Consider the following 24650-nt stretch of genomic DNA (forward strand, 5'->3'; position numbering starts at 1 on the left):
TTTATGGTCAAAGAAAACAATCACTTGCGCTTCTTGCAGCCGGCAATCTTTTTCCACTGACAACCAAGAAATGGATTTCATCTTTCACAAGCTGTATGGATTTCTTCAAAAACAAGTTATTCCAGAAAGGAAATGAATTCTTGCATTAAACTGAACCAAGCTGTACATGTTTGTCTGAAATGATACATTCGGCACAACAAAACACGGAGAGAGGCACCGCTGGTATTCAGACCCAGGATCGCCTGCTTACTAGGCGGGCACTTTAAGCCACTAGGGAACAGCGCCAGCGGAGCACCGCGCTTTTACAGACACTTGGACACATCTGCGTTCGGTGTGCACTTAACCTGCTCTCTGAGCCCGTTGCCTCCGTCCCATTTAATAGCAGAACTGACGCCAAGAGAAATGATGAGAAATGGCATTTATCGGGCACTTTTCATGTCCAAGGAGCTCAATGCCCTTGACACCTCCCATTCTTTGGCGACACCATTTTTTCTTTTGTTTAATTTCTATACTTATTGATAGAATAAAAACGATATGTCATGTACTGTAAGGGAAATGTCTCTTTTTTTAATGGGGAAAGCTAGCACCAGCAAATGTTGTGTTTAGAAGAAGTGATTTAACATGACACGTGACCTAATTTACCGGAGCAAAAGCTCACCCAGCAAGCCCTGCTTTACTTCTACAGGAGAGAAGTACTGTAGAGTCTGCAAGATGTTCAGCTGGGTAGCTACGTCAGCATGCCTCGGCTGCAAAGGAACAAGCAATAGGTTTATTGCATGCTGAAAAGAGAAGAACGGAAACACAGCGTTTCGACTGTGAGATCTTCTCACACCTGAAGAAGCCTCACACCTGTAAAAGGCTCCATGGTTTTCTGTCTTCTCTTTTCAACATGGAATACACCTATTGTCTGCAAGATGTGACAATTTCATGGTGTTTTGGAAGAAAACCTTTTTTCTTTGAATTCAAAATCAATCGGAATTTCAGCACGACACATCAACACTTTTTCTGTTTTAAGGAGATGATATTTTAAACCTGATAAAAATAGTAGGAAACACAAGTTTCTTGCTGTGAAAATTTAGATGGGGAAGTGTACTACTAGTAGCAGTGTAGAGCTCTCTGTGGTGGAGTGCAAGCGCATGTCCTATGGGCCAGTGGCGTAATGGATAACGCGTCTGACTTCGGATCAGAAGATTGTAGGTTCGCGTCCTGCCTGGCTCGTGAGGCTTTTAAACCTCTCAGGTTCCTCGGTAACAGGTTGCCGTCATGTATATGAACTATAGAAAAGCATTTGCCACAACCCGTAAATTAGCACGCAAGTGCGGGCTAGTGAACACAGAACTGTATGGAGATCATCTCCAGCTCCGAGCTCAATTGCAATGAAAAAACATGCAGAACAGAACTGGAGAGCAGCTGAATTTGTGCTCGGTAGGGTGGGGAGGACTCAGCATTGCTATTGTTCTAATTGGCATGAACTGCAGGGGATCTGAATCAGAACATGTCAGTTAGTTCGATCATTGCGTCAATATGTAGGCCACGTTAATACAGAATTATTACTTTGTCTGTCTCGTCTTTGTATATAGCTGAATGTCCCTGACAATTTCATGTTAGTTTTTAAGAACAACATTGGTGCTAATATATACACATATAGCATATAAAGAACACGTAAAAGTTTAGTCCATGCTGAAAAGATAAGAAAACCGCCACAACGTTTCATCTTGAAATAAATCTTTACTTGTTGTTTTGCAGCCTACCCATTCTGACCTAACTCCTCCCTTGAAATTCCCTAACAGATAAGGGTACGTAACGGCTCATGCGATGCTCAGTTGCAATTTGTCCCAAAACAAACAAGAACAGCAGCTGAGGGTTTGAGTTTAAACATGCACTGTATTAAAGCAGCTTTTATTTCCATTGATAAATGCTAGATATTCCTACAGAGATTCTCCAGGTGAGTAAGCGATTCCTGTTTCTGTTTCTATTTCTGTTTCATATATATATACAGTATATATATATGTTACATGTGTCTCTGCAATAGTACAAATGTGTTATACACTATCAGGGGCTTCTTTTTTGTGCACCTCATCTACAACAAGGGTTTTTTTTTCATTTATGTTTGTGGACCTTCACCATTTGAGGAAGTGAGTTAGATAAGAAAGTTACAGGTATGGTGAGCAATGACTGACAAAGGCACGTACTGTGTATTCCTTACAGAAGTGTAAGCAATTTGGTCTAAAAAACACCGGCTAAAGTCCAACATCGTTAGCAATCTTATTACTTAAACAGAATTAACATCAATAAACTGTAAGGTGCTGGTACATGCGAGTAGATTTGATCTTCTATTAAACAAAAATGCAATTACAGCTCTAAAAAGGTCAGCCTAGACTTCTGTAACAGATCTGTTCAGGTCATCGCTGTTCCTCTGACCTTGTGAGTCTTTGGAATTTTAAAAGTGTATTTTGCTTGCCTTTCATGTGGTCTGTGTACAAGTCACTGTGGCGTATGCGGTCCTACACAGCCTTGCTATAGACGTGACGAGCCTCCGCTATGTTGCAATGGAGAACAGGTTCAGTACGGAGCTGCCGAGAAAATTCAGCTGGAAAGCTCGTTGCAGAAAAGCATCGGTATCTGTGTCCAGCGGCAAAGCGTCCTTTGTGGGTGCTGAAGAATCGATTTCACAGGCTGCGGGTCCAGGCGATTTAGAGTGTTAAAGGTCCCAGCGAAAACGAAACGGCGCTGGTCCTTTTACACGCATGCACGCAACCAAATGCAAAGGACGCCGTAGTCGGCAGGATTTGAACCTGCGCGGGGAGACCCCAACGGATTTCAAGTCCGTCACCTTAACCACTCGGCCACGACTACAGCGAGCGCCGCGGCCGCTGCCTTCTTGCTACAATCGAACAGGGAGTGCGAGGCGGCGGCGGCAGCGGAGGCAACTTTATTCAAGTTCGCTCTCCGTTTAAGAAACCTTTTACGCCATACGTGCACACACACACACACACACACACACCTCAGAGGACTTAAGGGTGGCTTCAAGTTGGAATGATAAAGTCTCCCCGTTCGGACATGAAAACAGAACGTTCTTAGACAGAAAGCAATCAACAACGGAGACATGTGGATGACGATTTTAGTCACTGCACTTTGAATAGCATTTTTACTCCAGTTACAGGAGATGCACCAATGGCCCTTGACCTACGCTCTTACCAATGCCTTGAACATTCAAACAAAACAGCCCTCAAGTCCTGCGGTTTAATATAACGCTGTTACGTGTCGAGGCAGTATTTGACTCTGTCCTACCGTTGAGACACGGGGCGTATATGGAAACGAACACATGCTACGGATCGTCTCTAATCGGTCCCTACAGTTGGAAGGCTCCTTGAAGCGTGCACCCCCATCATTCATCTTTGCGCATCTGTGAAAGGTAGACTCTTGAGCAATGTTTGAGCCAGCTCTAAGGCAACTAGTGCTATTGGACAGAGACCTCTGGAAGATCCTAAGAGTCTCTTAACACCACTTCCAGCAGCAAGCTTAATTGTTCGCTGGAGGTCTCCCACCCAGGTACTGACCAGGCAAAGAATCACCACTACATTGAATGAGGAAGTTAATCCTGAAATCCAATTACATATCTCAAGGTAAGACAAATCCATAAGAACATGTCTTAGTATTACTTCGTTTACATTAGTATGGCACTGAGTTGGAGCTCCTCTTTAAGCTGTGGTTTAGTTTTGCATTCATGTGTTTCTAGAGCAGTTATTTATGGGGGTGGGTGGGTCTTTCACAGAGGCTCAGGACAAATCCCCCGCCCGAAAGTCTAATGTGTGCGTTCAGACAGTCACAGGTCAAGAGCCAGGCAGGAGGACAATGGACAGAAGAGCCAACGAACTAAAAATGAAAGAACAGGTATGAAAAAGCCACCATCTTTTTCTTTTTGACATTTTCCGACTTTCATGCAAGCCAGGACAAAGTTGCTCGTAGCTACTTGTGGATTCAAATACTCTATCGAGTGCTTTGATGAGTTTTTGCAATTTGATTGTCGTCCTGTCAGCCTGTTTCTGTTTTTTTTTTCAATCAAGGGTTGGAAAGTATGAGGGAAATGATGGAGCAATCAATAACCGCTCCGGAAAAATGGCAGAAAGAAATGGTCCGTCACTAAGGACATTTGTGAAGCAGAGGAGTGACATCACCACAAAGGCGACACATTCTGCTGATGGTTTTGGTGAATAATGATTGAGGCGCGTTAAGAGAAAGGCAGCTGTGTCAGCATGCGTAGGCTGCAAAGGATCAAGCAAAGGTTTACTCCATGCTGAAAAGAGAAGAAAAGAAGCACAACGTTTTGACTGTGGAGCCTTCTGCGCCATCTTCTTTAGCGGTGATGATGTTTACATTGGAAAAATGGAGACATGCGTCCCTGGGTGGGCTTGAACCCCCAACCTTTCGGTTAACAGCCAAACACGCTAACCGATTGCGCCACAGAGACTGACGGCCGCTTGTGCTCCCTACATTTGCAGGTTTCTGGTCAAAGAAAACAATCACTTGCGCTTCTTGCAGCCGGCAATCTTTTTCCACTGACAACCAAGAAATGGATTTCATCTTTCACAAGCTGTATGGATTTCTTCAAAAACAAGTTATTCCAGAAAGGAAATGAATTCTTGCATTAAACTGAACCAAGCTGTACATGTTTGTCTGAAATGAGACATTCGGCACAACAAGACACGGAGAGAGGCACCGCTGGTATTCAGACCCAGGATCGCCTGCTTACTAGGCAGGCACTTTAAGCCACTAGGGAACAGCGCCAGCGGAGCACCGCGCTTTTACAGACACTTGGACACATCTGCGTTCGGTGTGCACTTAACCTGCTCTCTGAGCCCGTTGCCTCCGTCCCATTTGATAGCAGAACTGATGCCAAGAGAAATGATGAGAAATGGCATTTATCGGGCACTTTTCATGTCCAACTGCTGCAGTTTTCAGTGGGCAATCTTTGTCAGATGGCTTGGAAAAACGCACTGTGTTTCGGCTCGGGAAACATCATGAGCAGTGACCTGCATGTTTTCTGTGTATAGCTGTCTTTTAACGCATACAGAATTCATTCGAAATCATTGATTTCTCCAATTAACAAGGGTCCCTTTTTGAACCTGCCAGAAGCATTCTTTCAATGTAACAGATTTACTCTGGGGAAAGGCAGCATGACATTGAGAGTAGCTCAAGCTTTCAGCACCCGTATCGGACTGCGTGTATGCAGACACCGCTCAGAATCCCCTGTAAGATTCTCCTTCAATTCCGTTTTGCAGTGCTTTAGCTCTTTCAAAAGGCTTCGCTTTGCTAGTCACAATCCAAGGCTCATGACAGCATTTAAAACCAATCGCCACTGCGTTGGCCGGAAACCGAACCCAGGTCAACTGCTTGGAAGGCAGCTATGCTCACCACTATACCACCAACGCACGCCCACAGGCGCCCTGCAGGACACCACCAGAGAATGCTCACGATTTCGGAAGCTGTCTCCGGGACGTGCTGATTCCACACATCCTGAATAAATCATGATATAGTTAGTTGCTGTAGCTAGACGTTTAAATGAGTTTCATGGCCAGATGGACTGTTTCCTCCAGCGGTATAGTATTGCAGTGAGACAGCACGATGCCTGCAAGACTATGTCACGCTAAACGCCACAGATTGTGTTTGTCCGTTCGTGTCAGTCGTCCTGCAGCCACGGGAAGTGGGACACAAACATGCTGCAATGCTTTCAAGACGTTAGGATTTGTTTGTGTAACATCCGAGAAGAGTACTTGTGGCTTGAATGTGAACTGTACGTGCCCGCCCCCTTTCCTCTGTAGTGCATGAGTTCCTCCCGGCACGCCCTTCGTCATTGTTCTGTCATCTTGTATTTAAAGGGTTGTATTTCTGCTGCTGAAAATAAGCAACGGTTTTCTCACAACGCCCTTTGTTCCCAACGGAGCCCTTGTCTGTCATGAAATTCTTCAAAACCTCAAGCTAGAAGAAGAAGAAGACGACAAATATGAAGCGTTACCGCAACGACCTCCCGGCACGCCCTTCGTCATTGTTCTGTCATCGTGTATTTAAAGGGTTGTATTTCTGCTGCTGAAAATAAGCAACGGTTTTCTCACAACGCCCTTTGTTCCCAACGGAGCCCTTGTCTGTCATGAAATTCTTCAAAACCTCAAGCTAGAAGAAGAAGAAGACGACAAATATGAAGCGTTACCGCAACGACATGCCATGAGACGATCGATAACGATTTCCATAGGATCCCCGCGGTTGCCTGGCAACCGTCAGCTTTGCGCAGTGGCAGTATCGTAGCCTGTGAGGTTTAGCCGAGGCGCGATTATTGCTAGTTGAAAACTTTTCCCAATACCCCGCTTCCGCCGGTTTGCAATACAATCGGCGAAAGCAATTTTTGACAGTCTCGTCAGAGACTGAGCAAGGTGTTTAAAGACAGATTTGGTCATGGTGACATCATGGTAGAAAGAAACGAGCTTGTTACGTCTCAACAGAAACGCTCTTTAGCTCTTTCAGCGTTATGCAGAGAACAGCGTCTGTCGAGATCACTTTTGAGTCAGCGCCAAACGCCGTGTGCTGTCAGTTTGATTTCATATTGCTCGTAGCGGCGCCCGGCTTTTGTCTGTCAAAAGTTAGGTTGCGCTTCTTCATGCTGCATCGTCGGCATGAGTGGAGCTTTTTAAACGTCTGTACTTACTGCGCCCCATAAGAAATGGTTTGTCCCCGTTCAAAAGATATTGTGCGATGTCCTGCAGCGTTCGCAAAGCAAACCTTTGACAGTTTGAAAAGAGGAATTTATTCTGCTTCCTGTGCGTGCAGTAGTTACAAAGTTGAACGTCTTTACACGATGTGCTGCAGTTTTCAGTGGGCGGGCTTTGTCAGATGGCTTTGAAAAACGCACTGAGACATCATGAGCAGTGTCCTGCATGTTTTCTGTGTATAGCTGTCTTTTAACGCATACAGAATTCATTCGAAATCATTGATTTCTCCAATTAGGTCCCTTTTTGAACCTGCCAGAAGCATTCTTTCAATGTAACAGATTTACTCCGGGGAAAGGCAGCATGACATTGAGAGTAGCTCAAGCTTTCAGCACCCGTATCGGACTGCGTGTATGCAGACACCGCTCAGAATCCCCTGTAAGATTCTCCTTCAATTCCGTTTTGCAGTGCTTTAGCTCTTTTAAAAGGCTTCGCTTTGCTAGTCACAATCCAAGGCTCATGACAGCATTTAAAACCAATCGCCACTGCGTTGGCCGGGAATCGAACCCGGGTCAACTGCTTGGAAGGCAGCTATGCTCACCACTATACCACCAACGCACGCCCACAGGCGCCCTGCAGGACACCACCAGAGAATGCTCACGATTTCGGAAGCTGTCTCCGGGACGTGCTGATTCCACACATCCTGAATAAATCATGATATTGTTAGTTGCTGTAGCTAGACGTTCAAATGAGTTTCATGGCCAGATGGACTGTTTCCTCCAGCGGTATAGTATTGCAGTGAGACAGCACGATGCCTGCAAGACTATGTCACGCTAAACGCCACAGATTGTGTTTGTCCGTTCGTGTCAGTCGTCCTGCAGCCACGGGAAGTGGGACACAAACATGCTGAAATGCTTTCAAGACGTTAGGATTTGTTTGTGTAACATCCGAGAAGAGTACTTGTGGCTTGAATGTGAACTGTACGTGCCCGCCCCCTTTCCTCTGTAGTGCATGAGTTCCTCCCGGCACGCCCTTCGTCATTGTTCTGTCATCTTGTATTTAAAGGGTTGTATTTCTGCTGCTGAAAATAAGCAACGGTTTTCTCACAACGCCCTTTGTTCCCAACGGAGCCCTTGTCTGTCATGAAATTCTTCAAAACCTCAAGCTAGAAGAAGAAGAAGACGACAAATATGAAGCGTTACCGCAACGACATGCCATGAGACGATCGATAACGATTTCCATAGGATCCCCGCGGTTGCCTGGCAACCGTCAGCTTTGCGCAGTGGCAGTATCGTAGCCTGTGAGGTTTAGCCGAGGCGCGATTATTGCTAGTTGAAAACTTTTCCCAATACCCCGCTTCCGCCAGTTTGCAATACAATCGGCGAAAGCAATTTTTGACAGTCTCGTCAGAGACTGAGCAAGGTGTTTAAAGACAGATTTGGTCATGGTGACATCATGGTAGAAAGAAACGAGCTTGTTACGTCTCAACAGAAACGCTCTTTAGCTCTTTCAGCGTCATGCAGAGAACAGCGTCTGTCGAGATCACTTTTGAGTCAGCGCCAAACGCCGTGTGCTGTCAGTTTGATTTCATATTGCTCGTAGCGGCGCCCGGCTTTTGTCTGTCAAAAGTTAGGTTGCGCTTCTTCATGCTGCATCGTCGGCATGAGTGGAGCTTTTTAAACGTCTGTACTTACTGCGCCCCATAAGAAATGGTTTGTCCCCGTTCAAAAGATATTGTGCGATGTCCTGCAGCGTTCGCAAAGCAAACCTTTGACAGTTTGAAAAGAGGAATTTATTCTGCTTCCTGTGCGTGCAGTAGTTACAAAGTTGAACGTCTTTACACGATGTGCTGCAGTTTTCAGTGGGCGGGCTTTGTCAGATGGCTTTGAAAAACGCACTGAGACATCATGAGCAGTGTCCTGCATGTTTTCTGTGTATAGCTGTCTTTTAACGCATACAGAATTCATTCGAAATCATTGATTTCTCCAATTAACAAGGGTCCCTTTTTGAACCTGACAGAAGCATTCTTTCAATGTAACAGATTTACTCCGGGGAAAGGCAGCATGACATTGAGAGTAGCTCAAGCTTTCAGCACCCGTATCGGACTGCGTGTATGCAGACACCGCTCAGAATCCCCTGTAAGATTCTCCTTCAATTCCGTTTTGCAGTGCTTTAGCTCTTTCAAAAGGCTTCGCTTTGCTAGTCACAATCCAAGGCTCATGACAGCATTTAAAACCAATCGCAACTGCGTTGGCCGGGAATCGAACAGAGGTCAACTGCTTGGAAGGCAGCTATGCTCACCACTATACCACCAACGCACGCCCACAGGCGTTCTGCAGGACACCACCAGAGAATGCTCACGATTTCGGAAGCTGTCTCCGGGACGTGCCGATTCCACACATCCTGAATAAATCATGATATTGTTAGTTGCTGTAGCTAGACGTTCAAATGAGTTTCATGGCCAGATGGACTGTTTCCTCCAGCGGTATAGTATTGCAGTGAGACAGCACGATGCCTGCAAGACTATGTCACGCTAAACGCCACAGATTGTGTTTGTCCGTTCGTGTCAGTCGTCCTGCAGCCACGGGAAGTGGGACACAAACATGCTGAAATGCTTTCAAGACGTTAGGATTTGTTTGTGTAACATCCGAGAAGAGTACTTGTGGCTTGAATGTGAACTGTACGTGCCCGCCCCCTTTCCTCTGTAGTGCATGAGTTCCTCCCGGCACGCCCTTCGTCATTGTTCTGTCATCTTGTATTTAAAGGGTTGTATTTCTGCTGCTGAAAATAAGCAACGGTTTTCTCACAACGCCCTTTGTTCCCAACGGAGCCCTTGTCTGTCATGAAATTCTTCAAAACCTCAAGCTAGAAGAAGAAGAAGACGACAAATATGAAGCGTTACCGCAACGACATGCCATGAGACGATCGATAACGATTTCCATAGGATCCCCGCGGTTGCCTGGCAACCGTCAGCTTTGCGCAGTGGCAGTATCGTAGCCTGTGAGGTTTAGCCGAGGCGCGATTATTGCTAGTTGAAAACTTTTCCCAATACCCCGCTTCCGCCGGTTTGCAATACAATCGGCAAAAGCAATTTTTGACAGTCTCGTCAGAGACTGAGCAAGGTGTTTAAAGACAGATTTGGTCATGGTGACATCATGGTAGAAAGAAACGAGCTTGTTACGTGTCAACAGAAACGCTCTTTAACTCTTTCAGCGTTATGCAGAGAACAGCGTCTGTCGAGATCACTTTTGAGTCAGCGCGAAACGCCGTGTGCTGTCAGTTTGATTTCATATTGCTCGTAGCGGCGCCCGGCTTTTGTCTGTCAAAAGTTAGGTTGCGCTTCTTCATGCTGCATCGTCGGCATGAGTGGAGCTTTTTAAACGTCTGTACTTACTGCGCCCCATAAGAAATGGTTTGTCCCCGTTCAAAAGATATTGTGCGATGTCCTGCAGCGTTCGCAAAGCAAACCTTTGACAGTTTGAAAAGAGGAATTTATTCTGCTTCCTGTGCGTGCAGTAGTTACAAAGATGAACGTCTTTACACGATGTGCTGCAGTTTTCAGTGGGCGGGCTTTGTCAGATGGCTTTGAAAAACGCACTGAGACATCATGAGCAGTGTCCTGCATGTTTTCTGTGTATAGCTGTCTTTTAACGCATACAGAATTCATTCGAAATCATTGATTTCTCCAATTAACAAGGGTCCCTTTTTGAACCTGCCAGAAGCATTCTTTCAATGTAACAGATTTACTCCGGGGAAAGGCAGCATGACATTGAGAGTAGCTCAAGCTTTCAGCACCCGTATCGGACTGCGTGTATGCAGACACCGCTCAGAATCCCCTGTAAGATTCTCCTTCAATTCCGTTTTGCAGTGCTTTAGCTCTTTCAAAAGGCTTCGCTTTGCTAGTCACAATCCAAGGCTCATGACAGCATTTAAAACCAATCGCCACTGCGTTGGCTGGGAATCGAACCCAGGTCAACTGCTTGGAAGGCAGCTATGCTCACCACTATACCACCAACGCACGCCCACAGGCGCCCTGCAGGACACCACCAGAGAATGCTCACGATTTCGGAAGCTGTCTCCGGGACGTGCCGATTCCACACATCCTGAATAAATCATGATATTGTTAGTTGCTGTAGCTAGACGTTCAAATGAGTTTCATGGCCAGATGGACCGTTTCCTCCAGCGGTATAGTATTGCAGTGAGACAGCACGATGCCTGCAAGACTATGTCACGCTAAACGCCACAGATTGTGTTTGTCCGTTCGTGTCAGTCGTCCTGCAGCCACGGGAAGTGGGACACAAACATGCTGCAATGCTTTCAAGACGTTAGGATTTGTTTGTGTAACATCCGAGAAGAGTACTTGTGGCTTGAATGTGAACTGTACGTGCCCGCCCCCTTTCCTCTGTAGTGCATGAGTTCCTCCCGGCACGCCCTTCGTCATTGTTCTGTCATCTTGTATTTAAAGGGTTGTATTTCTGCTGCTGAAAATAAGCAACGGTTTTCTCACAACGCCCTTTGTTCCCAACGGAGCCCTTGTCTGTCATGAAATTCTTCAAAACCTCAAGCTAGAAGAAGAAGAAGACGACAAATATGAAGCGTTACCGCAACGACATGCCATGACACGATCGATAACGATTTCCATAGGATCCCCGCGGTTGCCTGGCAACCGTCAGCTTTGCGCAGTGGCAGTATCGTAGCCTGTGAGGGTTAGCCGAGGCGTGATTATTGCTAGTTGAAAACTTTTCCCAATACCCCGCTTCCGCCGGTTTGCAATACAATCGGCGAAAGCAATTTTTGACAGTCTCGTCAGAGACTGAGCAAGGTGTTTAAAGACAGATTTGGTCACGGTGATATCATGGTAGAAAGAAACGAACTTGTTACGTGTCAACAGAAACGCTCTTTCAGCTTTATGCAGAGAACAGCGTCTGTCGAGATTACTTTTGTGTCAGCGCGAAACGCCGTGTGCTTGTCAGTATGATTTCATATTGCTCGTAGCGGCGCCTGGCTTTTGTCTGTCAAACGTTAGGTTGCGCTTCTTCATGCTGCATCGTCGGCATGAGTGGAGCATTTTAAACGTCTGTACTTACTGCGCCCCATAAGAAATCGTTTGTCCCCATTCAAAAGAGATTGTGCGATGTCCTGCAGCGTTCGCAAAGCAAACCTTTGACAGTTTGAAAAGAGGAATTTATTCTGCTTCCTGTGCGTGCAGTAGTTACAAAGTTAAACGTCTTTACACGATCTGCTGCAGTTTTCAGTGGGTGGGCTTTGTCAAATGGCTTGGAAAAACGCACTGTGTTTCTGCTCGGGAAACATCATGAGCAGTGTCCTGCATGTTTTCTGTGTATAGCTGTCTTTTAACGCATACAGAATTCATTCGAAATCATTGATTTCTCCAATTAACAAGGGTCTCTTTTTGAACCTGCCAGAAGCATTCTTACAATGTAACAGATTTACTCCGGGGAAGGGCAGCATGACATTGAGAGTAGCTCAAGCTTTCAGCACCTTTATCTGACTGCATGTATGCAGACTCTGCTCAGAATCCCCTGTAAGATTCTCCTTCAATTCCGTTTTGCAGTGCTTTAGCTCTTTCAAAAGGCTTCGCTTTGCTAGTCACAATCCAAGGCTCATGACAGCATTTGAAAACATTCGTAACTGCGTTGGCCGGGAATCGAACCTGGGTTAACTGCTTTGAAGGCAGCTATGCGCAACACTGGCTCGCTCCAGAATAAATCTCACGTCGAGGGCATATTTTTTTTCCATTTTACCGTGAGTCGGGCTCAGCTGCACAGAGGAGAGAGCAGAGCAATGAGGTCACGGGGACAGGGGAGTCACACGCTGGCGGTTTGAATACGCGGAAGATCACTGAGGGATCCACAGTATATGGACCCTCCGTGCGCCATCAGTCCGCACTCCGGACTCTGAATCCTGCCATCCGAGTTAAGATCTCGGCGGAACCTGAGGCGCAGTTCCTTCTTAAAACGTAATCTGGTGAGCATTTCTAGAATCGTACTTGTATAGATGCAGCCTTTAATGTGTTGCTAGGTTAAAATTGATGACTTCTTGTATTTCAGTAGGCAACTGCCCTCTTGATTTCGGATTTAATTTCTTTATTACAGGGGCGCTTTTATGAAGACAGAGTCATGTTCAGGTACTTTGCTTGATGGAGGAAGCTCATTTCGGACTCTGTGATCTGCTCACCTGGAAAGGTCTGCTATACTACTACAAGAGAGAAGTAGAGTCTGGAAGAAGGGACAATTTTATGATGCTTTGGAAGATAATGTTTTTTTTTTCTTATACTGAAAATGAAAGGTAGTTGTTTCTATATGGACTCAGTCTTTGGAATTTGTATATATATATTTCAGTGATCCCTCAGCCATTCCTTCTGTATTGTAATTCAATTTCTCTTTTAAAATTCCTTCCCCACTTCTAGGACCTGCAGTTGCTGAACTCCACAATGGCTTCTATTGGAAAGTCTGTGACTGAGACCAAGTGTTCACTTTTTTATGAAACCATTATTTATTTAGGAGCAATGAGCAATTCTTATATAAATGCAATAAAATCATTATGCTCAAACTATGAGAGAGAAAATTAAGGATAATTTAAGAAATCAGTCTTAGCTTGTTTCTATACACAGATGGTATTATTTATTTTCAAAGGAAACCCGCGAGGATTCCCCTGGTGTGCAAGATGTGCCTGAATACTCTTGATCAGCTTCCTGCTCACTTGAAGAGGGCGTGTATGAAGCACGCCACGGCAGAAAACATCAGGATGGCCTCTCAACAGGCGAGGGAGGACATGATGAATCACCTGAAGAACGGGGTCATCGTGGATTACCACAGAATAGAGATCGTGTCTGGTGAGGCAAACAGGATAGTGGTTGTAAGACTGCTAGAGTCCTTGGGCCTTTTTGTACATGGGAAGCCTGAAGACACATTGGCAAGGTGAGATATTTTTAATCTGTAAGGCTTCTGTAGTTTCTTTTTGAAATCATTGTTACAACATATTATGTAAAAGCATGTTGAAAAGAATCTACCTGCATTCCAGCGGCCCTGAGCAAGAGGCCGCAGTCCAGGAGGAAGAGATGCCAGAGGCTGCTCTAGAAACTGAAACAGAAGCGGATAAGGAAGGGGAAGATGTGAGCTCTGAAGAACTCTATCAGCAGTAAGACTTTTTATTTTTCAGATGTATCTATTTTTTACTAAAATTCTAATTTGTCTTATAGGTCTAAAATGTTTAAACCGGTGTTTTATATCCTTACAGGCCCTGAGTAGTTAAAAAGTATCAGCAGGCCGGAAGAGAGTGGCCCAAGCTGGACTCTATAGAAAGCACTCCCTGGATGCTCCTCTCCTGATTGGATTCAAACAGTACCTTACCAAGGATCTGGGAGTGGCAAATTATTCTCAGGAGGTATTTATTTTTTAAAGGCATTTAAAATTAAGCAATGGTATCTTCATTGTAAATGTTTTTATTTCTTAGCTTAAAATTCACCCATGTGAAATGATGTCAGCCATAAACATCATGACTCTATATTTCCTACCTGAATCTATTCTACTTAAATTATTACATTATACACAATTTGAGTTCATTTTAAAAAGTAAAAGGTAATGAAAGGAATGCATTTTCATAAGAAAGATAATACCGATATGCATGTGATAATCTTCCTTATATCATGTAGTGCATCATTTGGACACTTTGTGGGCTTCAAATACAAAGAAAATCATGTTCTATGGTACAAGATAAATACAAAACTTAAGCTTTTATTTTAATTAGATTTGTTTATAAAGCATAAGCAATCATTTATTACATCGCTTCTTGAATTAAATCTTTTGACAAGAGGTAAGACTTCTGTTACATTTAAACCCATGTTTAGCTGTGTTTTTTAGATTTAACTGAACCAATTTCTGTGTGTGCTAATGTCCTTGAATTCTGACAACATCACACTAAATTACATGATATAAAACAGCTAATGTTTCTAGAGATAAAGTTTCTGAGATGCTTCTAATTACTTTTTATTACCAGGGACAGTTTAATTCACCTTGTACAGTACTGTAAGACCAAGATGCTTTTTTTAAAAGTTATTTAACATTTTATAGAACTTTGTCTACTATGGCAACATGATGTGCTTGGTGAAACTTGGAAAAATACTGCTTGGCCACTTATCTTAAGATAAAGATAGGATAAAGGTTTATCTTTTGCACCTACCTGACCCCCAGGGAAGGCCAATGCTTTCTAAGTTGATGGTTCCCTACAGTAGACTGTACTTTAATTTCAAAGGTAATGTATATTGACCCAAATCAGTTTTGGAATCCAATCTACTGACGAGATGGAGCACATCCTTTTTTCAGGATTTTAGCATCATACGTTTGGTATATTTAGTCCCTAATGCTGAAAGAAATGATCATAGAACATTTGGACACTTTGTGGGCTTGAAATACAAAGCAAATCATGTCCTATGGTACAAGATAAATACAAAACTTAAGCTTTTATTTTAATTAGATTTGTTTATAAAGCATAAGCAATCATTTATTACATTAATATATGTAAAAATAACATTTTAGCATCATACGTTTAGTATATTTAGTCCCTAATGCTGAAAGAAATGATCATAGAACATGACATCTAACCTTACCTGCGGTGTTTTTAATCCCTATTGCTCAATGCACGGTGAAAGCATTCCATACATGTGTCTGACAATGAGGAATAGGCCCCTGAGACAGTCATTTGCCTGTTTCACAAATGATCGTATTTTACTAGAGATTCTGTTTGGGATTCAGATGTGCATTCGGACAGCAATCCCTTTCAAGAAATGATACGTTCTGGATGAGGTCAAAGGTGCTGGAACACTGTATCTAGGATGTGTTTGCAGTGATTGTGTCTCCTGCTTCAACGCAGTGATATATAGATGTGCTCCTGTAATTTATTGGTACATGCCCAGGGCAGTAAGCAGTCTGAGGATTTATTTCCAGATGGCATAGAGCAGTGAAGCAGTGAAGTAGTGCAAAACACTGGATCATTATATTATTAGAATCTATTCTACTTAAATTATTACATTATACTCAATTTGAGTTCATTTTAAAAAGTAAAAGGTAATGAAAGGAATGCATTTTCATAAGAAAGATAATACCGATATGCATGTGATAATCTTCCTTATATCATGTAGTGCGTCATTTGGACACTTTGTGGGCTTGAAATACAAAGAAAATCATGTTCTATGGTACAAGATAAATACAAAACTTAAGCTTTTATTTTAATTAGATTTGTTTCTAAAGCATAAGCAATCATTTATTACATTAATATATGTGAAAATAACATTTTAGCATCATATGTTTAGTATATTTAGTCCCTAATGCCGAAAGAAATGATCATTTGTTTAACATGCACGGGTCTGTCTCAAAGGATGCAGTACTCCTGAAGGGTCTCAAACCCTACATTTCGGATGCCTAGCTGTATCCCTCACATGTGGCACCTCAGAATGACTTCTAACCTTACCTGTGGTGTATTCAGTCCCTATTGCTCAATGCACGGTGTACATACTGCATACATGTGTCTTGAGAATGAGGAATGGGCCCCTGAGACAGTCATTTGCCTGTTTCACAAACAGGGACCTGGACCTAGACCTGGCCCGTACAGGGCTCAAACCCGCGACCTTGGCGTTATTAGCACCACGCTCTAACCAACTGAGCTAACCAGCCTCACGACAGTGCTCCTCTCTGTGCTGCAAAAAATCAAACTCAGGGAATTTCTTTTGTCCTCCTTTGAATAGAAAGCCGTGTAATCAGTGTACGGGCTTTCTCGTGCAGTTTCATGGTTCTTGTAACCCAAATCCTACACTGGCCTGAAGTGCCCCCCCATTTCACAGCATTTTTCAGCTGATTTAAAATGTACCTAAAGGAGAAGCATTATTGAAGACCATCAATTACCAAGAGCTTTTGTCAAAGGTTTTGGTGGTCATTTTGAATGACCACAGAGCGCTGTGACCTCGGTTTTACATCTCATCCAAAAGACAGCGCCCTTTTACAACACAGCATCTCCGTCACTATACTGGGGCATTGGGACCCGCACAGACCTCAGGGTGAGCGCCCCCCCGCCGGCACCATTAACACCGCTTCCAGCTGGAAGCTTTGTTTTTCCCTGTAGCTCATCCAGGTACTGACCTGGCTCACACCTGCTTAGCTTCAGTGGGTTTTCAGTTGCGAGTTGCAAGGGGATGCAAGTGATGGAGCCGCTCGCTGCAAAAGCCACTGCATTGGCCGGGAATCGAACCCGAGCCTCCCGCGTGGCAGGCGAGAATTCTACCACTGAACCACCAATGCTCAGTGCCTGGGCCTTCAAAAAAGACGCTTTTTTGGTGCTCTGTGCAAAACGCGTCGACATCTGCTTCCAGCTGCAAAATGCCATTTGCGGACGCTGAAGAACTTATTTCTAAGGCAGCGGGTACAAGCGATTGGGCGTTTTAAAACCACCAGGAACAGCAAAGAGGCGCGCTTCTTTGCTTGAGCCGAAACACACCGACTGAAAGTGGACAACGTAGTCGGCAGGATTGGAACCTGTGCGGGGAGACCCCAATGGATTTCTAGTCCATTGCCTTAACCACTCAGCCACGACTACAGCAAGCCCCACTGCCGCTGCGTTCTTGCTACAATCTTACCTGGATCGCGAGGCGCCGGCGGAAGCCTATTTCAAAGTCGTTCTCCGTTTCAAAAAAACATTTCCAAAATACAAGCCTTGCAGACAGACACGCCTCAGAGGACTTAAGGGTGGCTTCATGTCGGAATGATAAAGTCTCCCCGTCCGGACATGAAAATGCCACTTTGTTACACACAAAAAAAGAATCAACAACAGAGAAATGCCCACAAGCATTTGAAAAGCCGCACCACGTCGCACTTGAAATAGCTCTTACATTAGTGGTAGACACAGGAATCGCCTTTTTATTTACGCTCTTACCAACGCGATGGAAAGCAAAACAAAGCAAAGCAGAGCAAAACAAAACGAACAAACGAAAACCCTCACGTCCTGCACTTGCATATAACCCCGTTACGTGCCCAAGCGGTATTGTACGTCATCCTAGCACTGCACCCCGGGTCGTACGGTATATGGGAACGAGCACACGCCACGAATCGTCTCGAATCACTCCCTACAGCTGTAAGGCGCCTTGAAGCGTGCACCCCCAACATTCTTCTTTGCGCATCTGTGAAAGGTAAACTCTTGAGCAAACTCTGAACCAGCTCTAAGGAAACTAATCCGATTAGACGTTACTTTGACTCATCTTCTTACGCTCAGTTCCGGATTGCTCAAACTCCAGCTAGGGTTAGGGTTAGCATTCCCACGCTACTTAGACACTTTGTTTACGCTCAGTGCTGGATTTTGGGAACTTCAGGACGAGTGGGAATTTTCTCCTATCTGTCCATTCTGTTTTGTTTTGGAGACTCTTGGCTGCCTATGTTGTTCAGTGCACCGTGAAGGAAACATTTTCCAAAACTGTGTCAGCTCAAAAGTTGTAAGAAAACCTCTCCAGGTGCTTTAACTCTCTTCATTTTTGTCATTTAATGTGACACTCGATGTATAACTGGAGCCTCACATATGCAAATGGTGAGGCTCCAGTTCGACACCCAGTTCCACACCACTTTACAGTATATGACAAAAGCATGGCAGACTGTGCCGGACCAGCTGGTAAGTTCCGCTTATTTTGACCATATTAAACATTGGAAATCTTCCCACTTGCATTTGTGACACTTGATTTTGGCTCCACCTAAGACACTCTTAAATCTTCAAACACTTTTCTCTTCTCCCGCAACACACTTGTCTGTCGGCACTATGTGGCAGCGTTGCATGACAACCCATCTCACCACGGAAAGAAACCTAACAGCTTTGGTAAGAGAGTAGAATTACCTGAAGAACTGCTTTCCATGGAAGCAGGACCAAGCGATGTAGCATTTTTATAGTACCAGGAAAGGAGAAGCGGCACTTCGCCTTTGCCGCACAGGCACAAGGTGACGTGCGGCAGACGCCGTAGTCGGCAGGATTCGAACCTGAGCGGGGAGTCCCCAATGGATTTCAAATCCATCGCCTTAACTACTCGGCCACGACTACAGCGAGCTCGCCGCCGCCGCATTCCTCCTATAATCTAACACGGAGTGCGAGGTGGCTGCGGAAACCTTTTTAAAGTCGCTCTCTGTTAAAAAAAAAACCTTTCACAAGATACATGCCGGCAGACAGACACGCCTCAGAGGGTTTAAGGCTGGCTTCACGTTCAAATGATAAAGTCTCCCCGTCCGGATGTCAAAATGCAACTTTGGCAGACAGAAAAAACATCAACAAACCACAAATGTGGACAAGGATTTTACAAGCTGCACCACACTGCACTTTCAAAAGCATTTACATTCGTGTTAGACGCAGGAATTGTCTTTGTTTTGCGCGCTTACGAACGCCATAGAAAACGAAACAAAACAAAAGCCCTCAGCTCCTGTACTTGATTATAACGCCGTTACGTGTCGAAGCAGGAATTTACGTCATCTTACCACTGCAACATGGGGAATAGAGGGAAATGAACACACGCTACGAATTGTCTCAATCACTCCCTAGAGTCGTAAGGCACATTGAAGGGTGCACCCCCATCATTAATCGTTGGGCCTCTGTAAAAGGAAAGCTGTTGAGCAGTCTTTGAAACAGCTCGGATGAAACACTTGATTGCTTCCATGTGCATCTGGAGCCCACTTCTTATTTTCACTTCACGCCGCCCAAAGCATTTCTAAAACAGGAGATTCGCGTTTGGGAATGCGCCCTGCCCTACAAATAAAACAGGTCTACGGGTCTGAAACCTGCTCCACGGAAAACAGTTCTGTTGCGCTTTTGATCAAAGGGAGATTCTCTGTTCTTACTTTTTGATTACATAACACCCAAAGGGGCTTCTTTGGAGCTGGATTCCAACCAGCATCCTAAAGTTTCTTGGCGGTATCCTTTACAGTCCTCTGTTCGGTCGACAAGGAACAGAAGGGGGCAGCTTTCCTCACACATACAGTGCAATGTACTGTAGTGTTCCCCTTCATTGAATTCGCAGTTCTGCATCAGACCTCTAACTCGTTTCCTTAGCTTGGATTTAAGCCACGAAGCAGGCTTCTACTGTATAAACGTCTAGAGGAATCACAAACTATTTGAGAGGCCATCATCCCAGGGGGAACTGACAAAGTCTATCCCTAAACACCTAGCGCAGTCTCTCGAGAGACTGTCAAAAATCGCTTTCTCCGTTTGTGCTGCAAGTAAGTGAAAACGCGGTCTCAACCCAGAGCCACTTGGCAGCAGTGGCACGTAAATACTGTTACTGCCACTGCTCGATACCGACGTTAGCCTACTATACCATGTTCAGCCACCGCTAGAAAATGTAAGGCTCTAGTACTGGAGCAAACAAAAGGAGGGCCAACGTCGAACGGGCACACATGTCAGACATGGAAACCGACAAGAGTGGGATTTGAACTCATACATGCAGAGCACAATGGATTAACAAGCCATCGCCTTAACCACTCAGCCACCTCGTGAACAGAACTGGGCTGTCCAGAAATGGGTTGGCGCGCTCCAGATGATCTTTTTCTTTTTTTTCCCTCGTACTCGAGGGTCCTTTTCCTGTTCCACATGCGATTTCAACATTTTCCTTGGGAGATGTCAAGCCAGCAAGCCACTGCTGTGGTTCAGTGGCCAGTGTGGAGTTCAGTGGCCCTGTTGTACACAGAAAGCACATTGAGCTCCTTGGACATGAAAAGTTCCAGATAAAAGCCATTTGTCATCCTTTCTCTTGGTGTCGATGTTGCTATTGTATGTAAAGGTGGCAACTTGCTCAGCGAGCAGGCGGAGCACACACCGAATGCAGATGTGTCTGAGTGGCGTGTCCAAGTGGCTGCAAAAGGACAATACTCCCGGGGTGCCGTGGCTTAGTTGGTTAAAGCGCTTGTCTCTTAAACAGGAGATCCTGGGTCCGAATCCCAGTGGTGCATTCTTTGTTCTGTCTTCTCGAACAGAACTGGTCCTTACAGACAACCGCCTACGTCTAGACTTAATTAAATGCAAGTATTCATTTCCTGTCTTGAATGACTTGTTTTTCTTAAAATGGATGCAACTTGCAAAACATGAAATACAAACCTCGCTAATCAGCGCTCGCGGCTGGCAAAAAAAAAAGAAGTCAGCAATGTTTTTTTCTTTAACCTTAAGCCTGCTAATGGAGAAGAAACTAGTCGCCACATCACATACATCCGTTTCAACGATAAGAAGGTAACAACTATCCTCACTCCAGAGTAAATCTCACGTTGAGGGCATATTTTTTTCCACTTTACCATGAGTCGGGCTCAGCTGCAGAGAGGCGAGAGCAGAGCAATGAGGTCAGGGGGACAGGGGAGTCACACGCTGGCAGTTTGAACACGCGGAAGATCACTGAGGGATCCACAGTATGTGGACCCTCCGTGCGCCATCATTCCACACTCCAGACTCTGAATCCTGCCATCCGAGTTAAGATCTCGGCGGAACCTGAGGCGCAGTTCTTTCTTAAAACGTAATCTGGTGAGCATTTCTAGAATCGTACTTGTATAGATGCAGCCTTTAATGTGTTGCTAGGTTAAAATTTATGACTTCTTGAACTTCAGTAGGCAACTGCCCTCTTGATTTCGGATTTAATTTCTTTATTACAGGGGCGCTTTCATGATGACAGAGTCATGTTCAGGTACTTTGCTTGATGGAGGAAGCTCATTTCGGACTCTGTGATCTGCTCACCTGGAAAGGTCTGCTGTACTACTACAAGAGAGAAGTAGAGTCTGGAGGAAGGGACAATTTTATGATGCTTTGGAAGGTAATGTTTTTTTTTTCTTTGAAATCGAAATGAATCAGAATATCAGTGCAAAAGACAAACTCTTGGTTTGGTTTAAAGAGATATGGTTTTAAAACAGACAAAATGTAGAAAACAGGTGTTTCTCACTTTTGGAAAAGAATGGACCGGGGATAATATTTTACTAGTTGCAGTGCTAAGCTCACTGGGTTACAGTCCTGCAGTGTCACACCAGGGCCAGTGGTGCAATGGATAATGTGTCTGACGATGGATTAGGAGTTTGGAGGTTCGACTCCTGCCTGGCGCTGGTTGTTTTTAAACGCATCAGGCTACTCCCTTAGTAGCCTGTGCTACTTACTGCATTGTAATCGTACCCAGTAAGAGATTTCCTTCATGTAAATGAACTGCACCTGACAGCTTTAGAAAAACACCTGGGCTCAGTACGGTGCTGAGAGCTCAAGTTGTGTATAATGTAATAATTTAGGTAGAATAGATTCTAATAATATAATGATCCAGTGTGCTGCACTACTTCACTGTTTCACTGCTCTATGCCTTCTGGAAATAAATCCTCAGACTACTTACTGCCCTGGGCATGTACCAATAAATTACAGGAGCACATCTATATATCACTGCGTTGAAGCAGGAGACACAATCACTGCAAACACATCCTAAATACAGTGTTCCAGCACCTTTGACCTCATCCAGAACGTATCATTTCTTGAAAGGAATTGCTGTCCGAATGCACATCTGAATCCCAAACAGAATCTCTAGTAAAATCCGATCATTTGTGAAACAGGTAAATGTCTCAGGGGCCCATTCCTCATTCTCAAGACACATGTATGCAGTACGTACACCATGCATTGAGCAATAGGGATTAAAGACACCACAGGTAAGGTTAGAAGACATTCTGACTATATTCTAAAATATTGGACTCATATTCTTATGATGGCAGACATGAGTCTGTGTTTAAAACCGGGGTTAATGGACATTATATGACTGTCAATTCTGTTTTGTTTTGGAGACTCTTGGCTGCCTATGTGGTACAGTGCAGCGTGAAGAAAACATTTTCCAAAACTGTGTCAGCTCAAAAGTTGTAAGAAAACCTTTCCAGCTGCTTTAACTCTCTTCATTTTTGTCATTTAATTGTCTGTCGGCACTATGTGGCAGCGTTGCATGACAACCCATCTCACCACGGAAAGGAACCTAACAGCTTTTGTAAGAGAGGAGAAAACGACCTGGCCTGTATGGAGATCGAACCCACGACCTTGGCGGTATTAGCACCACGCTCTAACCAACTGAGCTAACCAGCCTCACGACAGCAATCCTCTCTGTGCTGCAAAAAATCGAACTCAGGGAATTTCTTTTGCCCTCCTTTGAATAGAAAGCCGTGTAATTCAGTGTACGGGCTTTCTCGTGCAGTTTCATGGTTCTTGTAACCCAAATCCTACACTGGCGTGAAGTGACCCCCCATTTCACAGCATTTTTCAGCTGATTTAAAATGTACCTAAAGGAGAAGCATTATTGAAGACCATCAATTACCAAGAGCTTTTGTCAAAGGTTTTGGTGGTCATTTTTAATGACCACAGAGCGCTGTGACCTCGTTTTTACATCTCATCCAAGAGACAGCGCCCTTTTACAACACAGCGTCTCCGTCACTATGCTGGGGCATTGGGACCCGCACAGACCTCAGGTTGAGCGCCCCCCCACCGGCACCATTAACACCGCTTCCAGCTGGAAACTTTGTTTTTCCCTGTAGCTCACCTTCATCCGGGTACTGACCTGGCTAACAAATGCTTTGCTTCAGTGGGTTTTCAGTTGCGAGTTGCAAGGGGATGCAAGTGATGGAGCCGCTCGCTGCAAAAGCCACTGCTTTGGCTGGGAATCGAACCAGAGCCTCCCACGTGGGAAGTGAGAATTCTACCACTGAACCACCAATGCTCAGTACCGAGGCCTTCAAAAAAGACGCTTTTTTGGTGCTCTGTTAAAAAAGCGTCGACATTACCTCTTTCAAAAGGCTTCACTTTCCTAGTCACATTCCAAGGCTCATTGAACCCGGGCTGTTTCCTCCAGCGGTATAGTATTGCAGTTAGACAGCACGATGCCTGCAAGACTATGTCACGCTCTGACGAGACTGTCAAAAATTGCTTTCGCCGATTGTATTGCAAACCGGCGGAAGCGGGGTATTGGGAAAAGTTTTCAACTAGCAATAATCGCGCCTCGGCTAAACCTCACAGGCTACGATACTGCCAATGCGCAAATCTGACGGTTGCCAGGCAACCGCGGGGATCCTATGGAAATCGTTATCAATCGTCTCATGGCATGTCGTTGCTGTAACGCTTCATATTTGTCGTCTTCTTCTTCTAGCTTGAGGTTTTGAAGAATTTCATGACAGACAAGGGCTCCGTCGGGAACAAAGGGCGTTGTGAGAAAACCGTTGCTTATTTTCAGCAGCAGAAATACAACCCTTTAAATACAAGATGACAGAACAATGACGAAGGGCATGCCGGGAGGAACTCATGCACTACAGAGGAAAGGGGGCGGGCACGTACAGTTCACATTCAAGCCACAAGTACTCTTCTCGGATGTTGCACAAACAAATCCTAACGTCCTGAAAGCATTGCAGCATGTTTGTGTCCCACTTCCCGTGGCTGCAGGACGACTGACACGAACGGACAAACACAATCTGTGGCGTTTAGTGTGACATAGTCTTGCAGGCATCGTGCTGTCTCACTGCAATACTATACCGCTGGAGGAAACAGCCCGGGTTCGATGAGCCTTGGAATGTGACTAGGAAAGTGAAGCCTTTTGAAAGAGGTAAAGCACTGCACAACGGAACTGAGGGAGAATCTTACAATGATTTCGAATGAATTCTGTATGCGTTAAAAGACAGCTATACACAGAAAACATGCAGGACACTGCTCATGATGTTTCCCGAGCCGAAACACAGTGCGTTTTTCCAAGCCATCTGACAAAGCCCGCCCACTGAAAACTGCAGTAGATCGTGTAAAGACGTTCAACTTTGTAACTACTGCACGCACAGGAAGCAGAATAAATTCCTCTTTTCAAACTGTCAAAGGTTTGCTTTGCGAACGCTGCAGGGCATCGCACAATCTCTTTTGAACGGGGACAAACGATTTCTTATG

The 24650-nt window shown here is 44.8% G+C and overlaps 11 non-coding genes across 11 annotated transcripts; 5 read left to right on the forward strand and 6 right to left on the reverse strand.

Annotated features, from left to right (window-relative positions):
- Nucleotides 1–1145: 1145 nt before the first annotated feature.
- On the forward strand, nt 1146–1218 carry trnar-ucg (transfer RNA arginine (anticodon UCG)). Its single transcript has one exon. It is a non-coding gene; the product is annotated as a tRNA-Arg (tRNA).
- A 1556-nt stretch (nt 1219–2774) lies between these two features.
- trnas-uga (transfer RNA serine (anticodon UGA)) lies at nt 2775–2856 on the reverse strand. The gene has a single exon. It is a non-coding gene; the product is annotated as a tRNA-Ser (tRNA).
- Nucleotides 2857–6277: 3421 nt separating this feature from the next.
- On the forward strand, nt 6278–6419 carry LOC138233300 (U4 spliceosomal RNA). The gene has a single exon (XR_011187437.1). It is a non-coding gene; the product is annotated as a U4 spliceosomal RNA (small nuclear RNA).
- An 828-nt stretch (nt 6420–7247) lies between these two features.
- On the reverse strand, nt 7248–7319 carry trnag-ucc (transfer RNA glycine (anticodon UCC)). Its single transcript has one exon. It is a non-coding gene; the product is annotated as a tRNA-Gly (tRNA).
- Nucleotides 7320–7972: 653 nt separating this feature from the next.
- Nucleotides 7973–8114, forward strand: LOC138233308 (U4 spliceosomal RNA). Its single transcript, XR_011187444.1, has one exon. It is a non-coding gene; the product is annotated as a U4 spliceosomal RNA (small nuclear RNA).
- A 1558-nt stretch (nt 8115–9672) lies between these two features.
- On the forward strand, nt 9673–9814 carry LOC138233307 (U4 spliceosomal RNA). The gene has a single exon (XR_011187443.1). It is a non-coding gene; the product is annotated as a U4 spliceosomal RNA (small nuclear RNA).
- Nucleotides 9815–10647: 833 nt separating this feature from the next.
- trnag-ucc (transfer RNA glycine (anticodon UCC)) lies at nt 10648–10719 on the reverse strand. The gene has a single exon. It is a non-coding gene; the product is annotated as a tRNA-Gly (tRNA).
- Nucleotides 10720–11372: 653 nt separating this feature from the next.
- LOC138233309 (U4 spliceosomal RNA) lies at nt 11373–11514 on the forward strand. Its single transcript, XR_011187445.1, has one exon. It is a non-coding gene; the product is annotated as a U4 spliceosomal RNA (small nuclear RNA).
- Nucleotides 11515–16943: 5429 nt separating this feature from the next.
- Nucleotides 16944–17014, reverse strand: trnag-gcc (transfer RNA glycine (anticodon GCC)). The gene has a single exon. It is a non-coding gene; the product is annotated as a tRNA-Gly (tRNA).
- Nucleotides 17015–18709: 1695 nt separating this feature from the next.
- Nucleotides 18710–18791, reverse strand: trnas-uga (transfer RNA serine (anticodon UGA)). The gene has a single exon. It is a non-coding gene; the product is annotated as a tRNA-Ser (tRNA).
- Nucleotides 18792–23626: 4835 nt separating this feature from the next.
- Nucleotides 23627–23768, reverse strand: LOC138233301 (U4 spliceosomal RNA). The gene has a single exon (XR_011187438.1). It is a non-coding gene; the product is annotated as a U4 spliceosomal RNA (small nuclear RNA).
- Nucleotides 23769–24650: the final 882 nt, after the last annotated feature.

This window comes from Lepisosteus oculatus, unplaced genomic scaffold (assembly GCF_040954835.1).
Source record: "Lepisosteus oculatus isolate fLepOcu1 unplaced genomic scaffold, fLepOcu1.hap2 HAP2_SCAFFOLD_647, whole genome shotgun sequence".
Lineage (NCBI taxonomy): Eukaryota > Metazoa > Chordata > Actinopteri > Semionotiformes > Lepisosteidae > Lepisosteus > Lepisosteus oculatus.